The sequence below is a fragment of the Triticum urartu genome, chromosome 6, assembly GCF_003073215.2.
Source record: "Triticum urartu cultivar G1812 chromosome 6, Tu2.1, whole genome shotgun sequence".
NCBI classification, from domain to species: domain Eukaryota; kingdom Viridiplantae; phylum Streptophyta; class Magnoliopsida; order Poales; family Poaceae; genus Triticum; species Triticum urartu.
The window spans coordinates 85,045,957-85,059,274 of NC_053027.1; positions in this window are offsets into that span (position 1 = coordinate 85,045,957).

Below are 13,318 nucleotides of genomic sequence, written 5' to 3' on the forward strand. Positions count from 1 at the left end.
TATCTTTTGCTGTCGGACGCGCCAAGTCCAGCCGGTCCAGGAGCACCTCAAGTTCGACTACACAAAACTCCAAGTCCAAAGACTACCATGGCCATGATCTCACCCAGTACCACTACGGGTTCGTCAAGACCGCAATTACCCTTTTGATTGCCAGGACCAAGACCCCAAGTTCGGCTACATGTTGCTGCTCCGATCGAGACCGCCAAGTACCGAGACCGCCAAGTACCATGACGGACCGTCAAGTTCCACAAGATACTAAGTACTGCTACCCTCGACCCAAACATCTACGAACCCTGTACTTCGTGACCGTTTCCAAAGACCGTCGGGTGAACAACTACCGTCGCCACGAGAAGGACAACTTCCCACAACGACCCGTGAACAACTACTTCCACGACGACCGAGTACCACTACTTCCCACGACGATCGTGAACAACTACACTTCTTGACCCGAACAGCTCCGATAACGCACCCTTCGAAGGTATAACCCTCGAGACGACGCCCGTGAACGAATGTTGTGTGTTGTATGAGATGCTCGTGCTTGCTCCGTGCTCGAATTGTCGGTGCACGTCGCCCCTCTTTTTGCCATGCCACCAACTCGTGGGACACCTGGAATCCGGGATCACTCCCCGCCATCCTTGCATGTCATGTTCCGCACACTTCTCCCTTGCGTCAGTATCTCAATCGAGTTACCGGAACCGGAACGTTGCCGTGGCACCGTTTTCATTATCGTTGCCGTGGCACCCTTTTTCCTTTCCACCACGGGGACAAATGTTTCATAATGCTCTTGTCAACTTTTAATAAAACTTGCATAAAACTTGAGCATGTCATCCGCATCATATTAACAACATTAAGATGTCTTAAATTGTTGTTGCACCAAATTGATAATTGCATATGGGGATTTACCGGTTTTGTTGTTTATTATATCCGGCCCCATTTAAATTGTTTAGATGGTATAGTTTGATATGCTACACCTCTTGCCATGTTAACCAACATTTAATATTGTTGAGTACCTAACCGAGAGAGAACTAAATAATTGGTGTGGTGTTCCGTCAATATGCAACTCGTTGCATATTGAGCTCCACTTAATTTGTAGTATTACTTGTTGCTTTTGCCATGTCTTGCCCTCTTTAAACCGGACATGCATCATACTTGGTTGTGCATCATGCCATGATTATGTGATGGTTGTTTACTATGTTGTTTGCTTCTTTCCGGGTTGCCTTTCTCGTGAGCTTTGGTTCCGTTCCGGAGTTGTGAGGATCCGTTCGACTTCGTCCATGTGACTTCTTCATGACTCGTTCTTCTTCCTTGCGGGATATCAGGCAAGATGATCATACCCTCGAAATCACTTCTATCTTTGCTTGCTTAGTTGCTCGCTCTTTTGCTATGCCTATGTTGCGATACCTACCACTTGCTTATCATGCCTCCCATATTGTTGAACCAAGCCTCTAACCCACCTTGTCCTAGCAAACCGTTGTTTGGCTATGTTACCGCTTTGCTCAGCCCCTCTTATAGCATTGTTAGTTGCAGGTGAAGATTGAAGTTTGTCCCTTGTTGGAACATGGAGATGTTGTTCCTTGTTGGAACATGTTTACTTGTTGGGATATCACTATATATCTTATTTAATTAATTCATCTATATACTTGGTAAAGGGTGGAAGGCTCGGCCTTATGCCTGGTGTTTTGTTCCACTCTTGCCGCCCTAGTTTCCGTCATATCGGTGTTATGTTCCCGGATTTTGCGTTCCTCACGCGGTTGGGTTATAATGGGAACCCCTTGACAGTTCACTTTGAATAAAACTCCTCCAGCAAGGCCCAACCTTGGTTTTACCATTTGCCACCTAGCCTTTTTCCCTTGGGAGTCACGCATCCCGAGGGTCATCTTATTTTAACCCCTTGGTCCAGTGCTTGTCTAAGTGTTGGTCCGAAATGGGCAGCCTGCGGGGCCACCTTGGGGAAACTCGAGGGCTGGTTTTACTCGTACCTTGACCTATCCGGTGTTGCCCTAAGAACGAGATATGTGCAGCTCCCATCAGGATGTCGGCGCATCGGGCGGCTTTGCTGGACTTGTTTTACCATTGTTGAGGATGTCTTGGAGTACCGGGATACCGAGTCTGATCGGAATGTCTCGGGAGGAGGTCTATTCCTTCGTTGACCGTGAGAGCTTGTCATGGGCTAAGTTGGGACTCCCCTGCAGGGATTTGAACATTCGAAAGCCGTGCCCGCGGTTATGGGCAGATGGGAATTTGTTAATGTCCGGTTGTAGAAAACCTAAACTTGACCTTAATTAAAATGAATCAACAACGTGTGTTACCATGATGGTCTCTTTCCGGCGGAGTCCGGGAAGTGAACACGGTGTTGGAGTTATGCTTGACATAGGTTGTTTAGGATCACTTCTGATCATACTTTTATCGACCGTGCTTTGCCTTCTCTTCTTGCTTTCATTTGCGTATGTTAGCCACCATATATGCTAGTCGCTTGCTGCAGCTCCACCTCATACCTTTACCTTACCCATAAGCTTAAATAGTCTTGATCGCGAGGGTGCGAGATTGCTGAGTCCCCGTGGCTCATAGATACTTCTAAAACCAGCTTGCAGGTGCCGATGAGTCCGTGCAGGTGACGCAACCAAGCTCAAGGAGGAGCTCGATGAAGATCTTGTCCTTTGTGTTGTTCCGTTCTAGTCGATCAGTAGTGGAGCCTAGTTGGGGTCGATCGGGGACCTTGTCGCATTTGGGGTTCTTCTTTTATTTTTGTTCCGTAGTCGGACCTTGATTGTATTTGGATGATGTAATGCTTTATTCATGTATTTGTGTGAAGTGGCGATTGTAAGCCAACTATGTATCTCTTTTCCCTTATTGTATTACATGGGTTGTTTGTGAAGATTACCTCACTTGCGACATTGCTTTCAATGCGGTTATGCCTCTAAGTCGTGCTTCGACACGTGGGAAATATAGCCGCATCGAGGGCGTTACAGAACAGTACCGCGTTATCCGATGGTAAAGGAAGTAATGCAGATAAGGTTCAAGATAGTAAGACATCCATGTTGGTCTCGAAGAAAGCTGATAAAAACTATCTTGACGACAGTGAGGGAACCCAAAAGTCTTGTCTTGATGTAGTGTTCGAGTTACTGGCCACTACTGCTGGCACAAGCTCTTCAAACTCGCTGCCTGAATCAGTTCATCTTCTTGAGTCTCAACTTCAAGTTGAAAGACATTGATCAGATGTCTTGTGATAGGAAGCTGAAAAACTGAGGAAGTCCCTGCAGAATTCAGATGCATATTTTCTAGTGCAACAGCAAGCGCTGGAGGATTTAAGCGCCAAACAAGAGAAATTTAATAAGCTTGCTAAGAATCTTGCCAGCATTATGGGTACCCAGGATATTGTTTCTTTAGATCTTCTGAAGTGGTTTCAGTTCTGGATTTGTTTTGCTGCGGCGTTTATTTGCGCTTGTCGCCAACTTTGACAACCAGTGTATATGATATGCTGCTTTGTTCCCTATATTTGCACTAGTGGCGAACTTTGATGCCCAGTGGATGTAGTATGTGTAATAGCCGTGATAGCCTAGCGTTAGTTGCTTGCTTATTTATTTTCTTGTTGTCTTGTTTACTTGTTTCCTTGTAGTCATTGCATTTCTTTTTTCACGGTTAGCTAGTGGCTGCAATAACCTATTTTTTAAAACTAGGCCACAATAACCATGGGCTAATATTTACTGTAGTGACACTGGGCCTCCTACTGGCCGTAGAAACAGTGGGCCTTCTATGGGCCATAGAAACAATGGGCCTTCTACAGGCCGTAGAAACAATGGGCCTTCTGCGGGCCGTATTATCAATGGGCCTTATACGGGCCGTATAATCGATTGGCCAAACATGGGCCAAACAGACCGCATTATGGTCGTAAACAGGCTAGAGTTGGAATCGTCCGTTCATGGGCCGACCATAACGGGCCATCGTTAATAGGCCGTATTTGATGACGCTATGAAATTGGCCCAACGTATTAACGGACCACAAACGGGCCGACTGTAACCATGGGCTGAATTTATCCCACAAGCAGAAAATGGCAGTAACGGGCCGTAAGTAAGCGAATGCTGGAAATGAGCTCAAGAATAAATGGGCTTTGAGAAGGTCGAAAGATAACATGGGCTGGAAACGGCCCAACGGAATAATGGGCCGTTAATGGGTATAAAGTGATACACTGTTCATTACGGGCCAGTTTCACCACGGGCCGTTAATGGGTGTAAAGTGATACACTGTTCATTACGGGCCAGTTTCACCACGGGCCGTTAGTAGGCCAAGAGTTACATAGGGCCTCATATGGGCCGAAAGACGTCATGGGCCATACATGGGCCAGAAGTGAAAACGGGCTGGAATCATATTGGATGGCCCAGATGACGCTACTCGGCCTAATTCGGATAGGGCGTAACGGGCCTTGGGTTAGCGGGCTGTAAATGGGCTATATTTGAACAACCCATTAACAGGCTTTCCATGGGCCGGCCCGCCAGCTTTTGACCAAGTCAAACGGGCTGGCCTTTTCACAGGAATGGGCCTCTGTTGGGCCGTGCCATGTGTCGACGTATCATAGGCGCCTTCCGTCCAATGAGTGGTTGGCATCTGTCCCAATGATGAGCCGACACGTGTTTTCTCCAGCCAATGATGATTTTACACGTGGAAAATCCCCATTGGTCAGGGCTGTTAACGGGTTATCAGATCCAAAACCCGACCCAATAGCTTAATGGCGTTCCGTTATGATGGATGCCACGTGTCGGTCACCCTTGACGAAAGCACTTCTGTGATGCGCGATTTATCGTCATGGAAGTGGACACTTCCATGATGATAATTTTGGTAATGTCATGGAACACTTCTATGACAGCACATGTAGGACAATCTTGATTCTGTCATAAATTTGTCATAGATGTACATGCATGACAGAAAACGCGACCTACTGTGACAAACACGTATCATCACGGAAGTGTTTTGTTGTAGTGCAAGTATGCCTCTACTTGACTAGCTCGTTAATCGAAGATGGTTAAATTTCCTGACCATAGACATGTGTTGTCATTTGATGAGCGGGATCACATCATTAGAGAATGATGTGATGGGCAAGAACCATCCGTTAGCTTAGAATTAATGATTGATTAGTTTTATTTCTATTGCTTTCATCATGACTTATACATGTTCCTCTGACTATGAGATTATGCAACTCCCGAATACTGGAGGAACACCTTGTGTGCAATCAAACGTCACAACATAACTGGGTGATTATAAAGATGCTCTACAGGTGTCTCCGATGGTGTTTGTTGAGTTGGCATAGATCGAGATTAGGATTTGTCACTAAGAGTATGATACGTCTCCAACGTATCTATAATTTTTTATTGCTCCGTGCTATATTATCTACTGCTTTGGACATTATTGGGCTTTATTATCCACTTTTATATTATTTTTGGGACTAACCTATTAACCGGAGGCCCAGCCCAGAATTGTTGTTTTTTGCCAATTTTAGGGTTTCGAAGAAAAGGAATATCAAACGGAGTCCAAACGGAATGAAACCTTCGGGAACGTGATTTTCTCAACAAAAGTGATCCAGGAGACTTGGACCCTACGTCAAGAAACAAAGGTGGAGGCCACGAGGTAGGGGGCGCGCCCACTGTCGTGGTTCTATGTCTGACAGTAATGTAGGGGGGTAGGTATGGAGAGGCAAGATCTTAGCTATGGAGAAGTTGTAAGCACACAAGGTTTACGAGTTCAGGCCCTTCTCAGAGGAAGTAAAAGCCCTACGTCTCGGAGCCCGGAGGCGGTCGACCAGATTATGCGTGTATGAATTACAGGGGTGCGAACCCTTTACACTGAGGAGGGGGTGGCTTATTTAGAGTTCGCCGGCCCCCTCCGGCCCTCAGTTGTGCAGGGTTTTAAATACATTAAGGTGAGGCGTTACCGGTAACGCCTCTAATAAAGTGCTATGATGACCATAAAAGCTACTTAATAACCGACCGTTAGCGTGCGGAGTGCCTTTAGGTCTCCTGGCCGTCGAGTGATTGCTTCTTGGTCGAGTGTCTTCGAGTCTGTCGAGTGGAACACCTCCAAGTCGATTGAAAGGTGATTTCTTCTTGAGATGTCCTTGGGTAGGGCAGCTGGGACAGGTCCATGACCCTACCCTATGTACATAACATCATCATTAGCCCCTGAATGGATCGAGGTTTGAGTGGGGAAGGAGTTGAGCACTCCTCCGACTCATTTTTCATGCCATGAGCATATCTTGTTTCGGATCAATGAACCTGAGTGATGACAACGACTTCCTTTTCAGTCGCCTTGATCCATTCTTAGATTTTTTTGTCGAGTGAGTTTCTTTACTTGAGAGGCTCCGAGTGACGGCGTGGAGGAGATCTTCGGTCTGACAAGTTGTTTTGCTGCCTGCAGATTTCACGGGATCCGAATTTTGGGAAGCGTGCGGGACGGGGGAGGCCGCAGTAATCGGATGGGATAGGGCGGAGCCGCCTCGATCCCCATGCCACCTTTTTCGCCACGTATCGCGCACGCGATTGTTACGGGATTTGACAGGATCGCCCGGGCCTACCAGTCAGCCACTCAGAAGAGGCCTCATATAAGGCGTTGGACCGGGGTCTCTTGCACAGTGCGTTCCCATTCTCTCTTCTCCTCTTCAGGCTCTTTCGTCGCGCTCGCTCTCGCCCCAGCGCCACCACTCCGTACGCGTCACGCCGGCGATGATGAGGAAGGAGAAGATGGCGTGCGAAGAAGGCGATGGCAAAGGCGAAGGGGAAGGCGACCAGTCGGGGTGGATCTTCCTCGCGAGCCGGCCTGCCGAAGGGCTGGATCCAGGGCGACTGGATCCGCTCGACGATCACCCAAGAAGACCTCGGCGACCTAGCTGAAGGAGGGCTGATCCCCCATAAATCGGATGGCTTCCGGGGAAGGAATCTGAGCCGCAACCTCGGGAGGGTGAGCGTGTTCTCCTTGCCACCCATGTCGACCGTGGATTTTCCTTGCCTCCTCACCCTTTCTTTCGGGATTTCTGAACTTCTTTGGGGCACAACTCCACCACTTCACTCCCAACACAATCGTTTATCTCGCTGCTTTCGTTTCTTTGTGCGAGAATTTCCTGGATTGTCGGCCTCACTGGGGTCTTTTCAAGCACATTTTCACTTGTCGCTCTCAGACGGTGAAAAAGGCCAACCCGAGTGATGAGAGAACTCAAGTGATTCAGATGTGTGGGGGTCTTGGTGTTTAGATGAGAGGGACAAGTTCCTTTCCGGCCATGATTCTTCCCGACTCGGTTCACGGATGGCAGTCGACCTGGTTTTACTGCAAAGACCAGTCGACGCCAGGGCAATCGACTGGCCTCCCTCCTTTTACCATGGACCGAGTGAGGAAACCTTCCTCTTTGAAGGTGCTCCCGGAGGAGAAGGCGCAGGTGAGGGTGCTGGTCGAGCGAGTGGTCCAGCTTATCCGTGACGGGGTCACCGGTATGGATCTCTTGGAGGTCTTCCTTCAGCAGCGCATCCAGCCGCTTCAAGCCCGAGACCATCCGATGTGGATGTATTCGGGTCTTGATGACTCCACTCAGATTCACCCACAGGAGGTCAATGACAACACACTGGAGAAGTGGCTGTCGGGATGACCGGAAACAAGGACAACCCCAGGGGAGCCAGGAGAGTTACTCTATTCGACCAGTCCCATGTACCAGAGAAGGTCCGATTCTGAGCTTTGATTGTAATCTGAATTCACTCGCGCAGCTGTTTATACTGCGTCGACTGACTTTATTCTTCCTGCTTTCTTTCAGGCCCTTATCGAAATGTATTCAATGCCCAACGGAGAGCAAGAGCAAGATCTGGAAGGAGAGGCGAGCGGCAGCGACAATGGCGAGTGGACTTCTGACGGTGAAGGGGATGAAGAAAGCGACGACTCAAGTGACGAAGAAGAAGTCGAGTCGCCTCCTCGGAGGGAGAGGCGATCCAAGCTTGACCAAGAACGACCGTGCGCCCGTGAAAAGGCGACTGCTCAGGCTGGTCAGTCTTCAAAGCGTCCTCGTATCTCTTCACCAACCCCAACCGAAAAAGCGCCAAAGCATCCCAAAGTTGCAGAGCCGAAGCCTCGGAAAGCATTGCCGAAGATTAAGATTAACATCCCCGTCGCTTCTGCGTGACTGTCTCCCTTTGTATTCACTCGATGCCCCGTGCTTGTTTGTTTTTCTTAATTTAACCAGACGAACTTTGGAACTGGCAGCGCTGCTACTTTCGGGACCTCAGCTTACAGGGACGAGGATGAGGTAATGGAGGATGTGGTCACTTCCAATCTGGGTATGATTTCTGCCATTCTGTCTTTATTTGGTCGACTCAACTGCAATGTGCACCATTGGGTGATGTGATTTTGGCAATTGAACTTTGAACAGCTCCCAACATTATCGACCTCCCTGATGATGATGAAGAGCCCGAGAGGCCTTTGACAAGGAAGAATAGGCAAGCTCCGGCAAGCAAGGTGCCACAGTCGACGCCGAGGGCGGAACCAGTCGTTCAGGACACTGACGACGCCAATCGGGGTTCTGTTACCTTCGCCGTGCCATTGTCGAGTGCCTTGCCTTCTTCGTCGACTGCTCAAGCCCCTGTCGACCCACCTTCAGTTTTTGCGACCCATCATGTCCCAGAGGACGAAGTGAATGCTGCCAAGGAAGCCATACGCCAGGCGGGCATTATGATGGACAAGATGAAGACGGTGCGGGACGCTAGTCAGGCCGCCTACGACGCTAGCTCGGCTCTCTAAAGCAACGTTCAGGTTAGTTGGTCACCGCTTGTTCTATTAGGATATGCTATCTGAAGACTCTTTCCGAAAATCTTTGCATCTGTACACCCACTGGGTGCGTCGATTAAATTTTTGAACTAGTGGGGGCACGCTGAGTGCACCCACTGGGTGTAGTCCCCGAGACTACGGTGGACTGCTGGCAGTCGACTGTAGTCTTTGTATTTTGTCGAGTGTAAACCGAACTGGTAGTTTGTCTCTTCCACTCGGTCTGGTCGAGTGGGATCAGAACAGGTGGGGGCACGCCAAGTGCACCCACTGGGTGTAGTCCCTGAAACCGCGGTCGACTGCTGGCAGTCGACTGTGGTCTGAGTTCTTCTTTCTCTCCCCCTCTTTTTTTTACTCCCTGCACTCGACTCCAGCGGGCCGGTCGAGTGGGATCAGAACCGGTGCGGGCACGCAAAGTGCACCCGCTGGGTGTAGTCCCCGAGACTATGGTGGACTACGGGCAGTCGACCGTAGTCTTAGTACTTATTGTCTTTGTCGTTTTTCGCTGTAAAATAACTTCTCCTCCTTGATAGCAGAAATCTTGTGATCTTGGAGCTCGCTTTGCTGACTTGGAGAAACAGCAGATCCAACTGAACCTTGACTTGGAATTGGCAAAGACAGAGCTGCAAAAGGCCAAGGACGACGCCAATGGTAAGACGCGCTTGTCGACTGGTTTGTCTTAGGCTTGAGTACCCTTCTGCCCTCTCTGAATCAAGCACCATTTCTTTGCCGAAAAACTGAGAGAAGCTCTGGCGAAGAAGGATCGGGATTTGGCTGCTGCTCGAAAGGAAGCTGACGACAGAACCGCTCTGGCAGAACAGAAACTGGCTTTGGTCAGCTAGTTGGAAGAAGAGAATACCAAGATGAAATCTGCTCTGAACGAAGCCAACAAGGAGTGCACGCGTTTGAAGAAGGACAATCTCAACCTGTACGAGAAGATGGAAGGCATCGCTCGTAGGAGGGACGATCTAGAGAGCTACCTGAGGAGCCTTGCCAAGAAGTTGTTCATCAAGCTTGAAGGTACACATTTTGTTCCGACTGATTTTTTTTGTCGACTCAGCATATGAAAATTGACTTATCCTTGGATCGTGAATGCAAAGTTTTTCCAGAACTTCGAGGAGGAGACTAGGCGGATGGAGCGCAGATGTGTTCGTTGGCGGGTGGTATGGTGCGTTGGGGGTTGGGTTGGTGTATTCCTTGTTGTGGCTGTGTTGTGGTTATGAGCTGGTTTGGACTCTCTATCAAGTCCTACCTGTGAAAATGAGAATACTGCTCAGCAGTGCTCTCGACTTTCTTCGGGAACCTCATTCAACGGTTCGTTGGGTATCTGAGGTGCTTCGCATCTGAGAGTGCGCCGGACGGGTGTCGTGTGTTGCATGGATGGATCCCATGTTCTGGAGTCTTGTTGCCAGAGGGCCTACGCTCAGAAAGATCTGTGTCCTGATTGACTTCGACTTTTAACGAGAATCGCCTGACCTGATTTTTTTGAGGGGATGTGGACTATGAATTCTTCGTGCCGTTTTGTTTTTAGTTTTCGTTGGTGCTCTGATGTTGTGGGTTTGTCTGTGCGTTTGTATCGGCGTTCCATTGCAGAGGTGCGACGAGAGATGTTAAGCTGGAGCATCGAATGTCGCCAAGCACCGTTCGCTAGAAGCATTAGTGATCTTCTGATATTTTTATGGAACATTCATCGCTGCAGTGCCACAGCTTCATGATGCTGTACCGAGCGCAAAATGCGCTGACCTAGGTGACCGAGTTCGCAGTGCGAGCTCCTCTGCAGTCTCTGCTCTCTGGTGCTGATTCCGCTGGGGGAACTATGATGACTTATTGGCTCACACTTAATTTCGTCCTTCGTGAAGTCGGTGGATTTTTTGGGGTAACCGTGTCTAAACTTCAGCGATTATGCGTCCGAGTGTAGCACAATCTGTGGTCCGGATCTGTTGGGATTATCATGAACTCAGGTTTGAGTTTCGTTTGAATTGTCTTATGTGAAGTCCTTCCATCGAGGTGGAAATCGTTTCTCACTTCGAGACATACTGTCGTATGGTGGCCGAGCTCGCCGATAGGAGTAAGGTAGCAGTCCGACTTGCACCGTCTGTTTGGTTCGTCGTACCTTTTGCGGCCTTCTGTGAGTGAGCGACACTGTTGTAATTTTGGCAAGCGCTCAGGAGAAGGGTGCATGTCAGCGCTGCACGGCTCGTCAAGCGCTGCGGGTCGGTTCGAGGGACGCTGCACTGTGGTAATTGGCTGAAGCCCCGGAGAAGGGGGTCAGTTGACCTCACCTCGTCATCGCCTTTTGCGGGTCCAGTGATGGTAGGCGCTACATTTGATTTGTGGCGAAGGCTCTCCTGATTGTGAGCTTAAGGTGCTAGTCTGACCCTTATCATCGCGTCATCGTTGGGCCTTCGCGGTACCTGTCGATGATTGCGCAGTGTTTGTTGTGGCACGTGTATTTGGTGGCGAAGCTTACTCGCTAAGGGAATAGGTGGCGAGTCGACCTGCACCGGTCGCATTCGACTTGGTTTTTTTTGGGCGGTGGTGCCGATGATGATGCGCATTGTTGGTATTTGTTTGTGGCGATAGCGCCGATATAGTGTATAGTGGTCAGTCGAGCCTTCGATCCTCGCGGCCTTTGATTCAGCGTTTTTTTGTTTTTGTTTTTGTGGGGGTTTGTGTTTGTGCTTGGTGGTTTAGGTTTTGTTTGTTTTGTGGTGTGCGGAAGTGTGGTCGATTGTAATTGTCTTGTTGTGTTGATGGTCGGTCGATGGAGCGTCTATGTTTCTTTTAGGGGGGATTGTATTGTGGACTGCTAGCTAAGTTCCCTATCCCGAGTGTTGAGATCGCGCCTTCACCACTCGGAGAGAGTTTCAAATACTGGTAGTGCGAGGTAATGATCTGTAGTCTATATTCTCCGAGTGGAGGTGTTCGCTCCCCATCTTCGGTTTAGATTTTTCAAAATAGCTGAGGTGATGTACTGGTGTAGCGCATGCGAGAGTGCTGCTGCTCTGGATTGGGAGTCTCTGGCTTTCATCGTGGTGTGCACTTTTGCGGTTAGTAAGGATGTTCATGATATACGGTGGTTTTTATGGAGACAGTTTTGAAGTCTGGATGGCGTGTAGCGGAACCTTGCTCGAGTTTGGGGGATGGTCGCTCCCCGCGTCTGGTAGGGATGTTTTTTGTTGGTTTCTGTGTTGGTTGGGGTGTATTATGGTGCTTTGGTCTTGTGTGAGTTGGGTGTTGTTAGTGGCGGTTTTTAGTTTTGTGTTGATGGTGTTTGGGGTGGGTTGGTTTAGTTGTTGTTTTGTTGGTGTGTGGTGTTTTGTTATGTTGGTGTTTGGTGTGTGGGGTGGTGTGTTCTGGGGGTTGTTGGTGGGGGTTTGGGGTTGCTTTATGTTTCTTGGTGCGTTGTGTTGTGGTTTTGGTCTTGTTTGTTTGGGGGGTGCTTCTGCTGGTTGTTTGTTGTTTTTTTGGTTTGCTGGGTGTTTTGGAGTTTTTGTTTGGGTTCTTTGATGTTTTTGTTGTTTTGTTGTGTGGGTTGGGGTATGATTGGTGTGAGTGTTTGGGTTGTGGCTGTTGGGTGGCTTGCTGATTTGTCAATATACTAGAGGTGAGTGAGTGAGGGATCTGTGCAGCTGATCGGACCGCGTGGCTAGGTGTGAGGGGGTCGCCGCGCACTCTTAGGATTTTGTGTCGAAATACTTTAGTAGAAGTAGGTGGATTTTCGTGAACTAAGCCCTGTGTGTTTTGCCAGTGTGTAGGGCGCTCGACCACTCGGTTAGGGAGTTTCAAAGTAGCTTATGCGCGTGTACTCGGACTGCAGTGAGAAGCCCGAGTGGGAGCTGGCCACCGAGGGGTTGCTGCGGTAGTGTGTGTGTGTGGTGTGTTGTTTGTTGTTGGATTGTCGGATGGGTTTTGAGTTGCAAAGAGCTTAGCAGTACTTGACTGGCGAGTCTAGTGTGGCCCGGTTCTCGGAGGGAGATGTTGCGTGGCTGCGACCAGCGGCGGGTAGTGGGGTTGTAGAATTGGCGAAGATAATGAGGGCGAAGTACTTGGATGCTGGCACAGAGCCCTCCGATGCGTGTAGCTGGCGCACCACGATGTAGTTCAAATACGTATGGCCGAGTCTGTGTGGGGATCTTGTCAGTCTAATGTCCCCCGATGTTGAGGTCGCTCAGTTCGACTCTCGGTTAAGTTGATTGTATCAATACTTATGACGATGTAACGTTGGACGCTGCTGGAGTCGCGCGGATTGGGAGGGGGTCGCGTGCGTCGTCCACTGGGTAGGGTTGGGGAAGTTTCTGAAATATCTAGTGCGTATGGGACTGACCTGTCGCCAACCCCGAGTGGGGAAGTATGTGTCCGCTCACCTGGACTCCGGTTATGGCTTATTCAAATATTTATTCTTTTGGTGCGTATGTACTTTGAGCTTTTAGCTAAGTCCTTGAGTTTGGTGTTGGAGGTTTCGGTCGCTCACTGTGGGTGGTTTGTACTGATCTTGCGGTGCGTATAGATGTATGGTCTAATAAGCGTT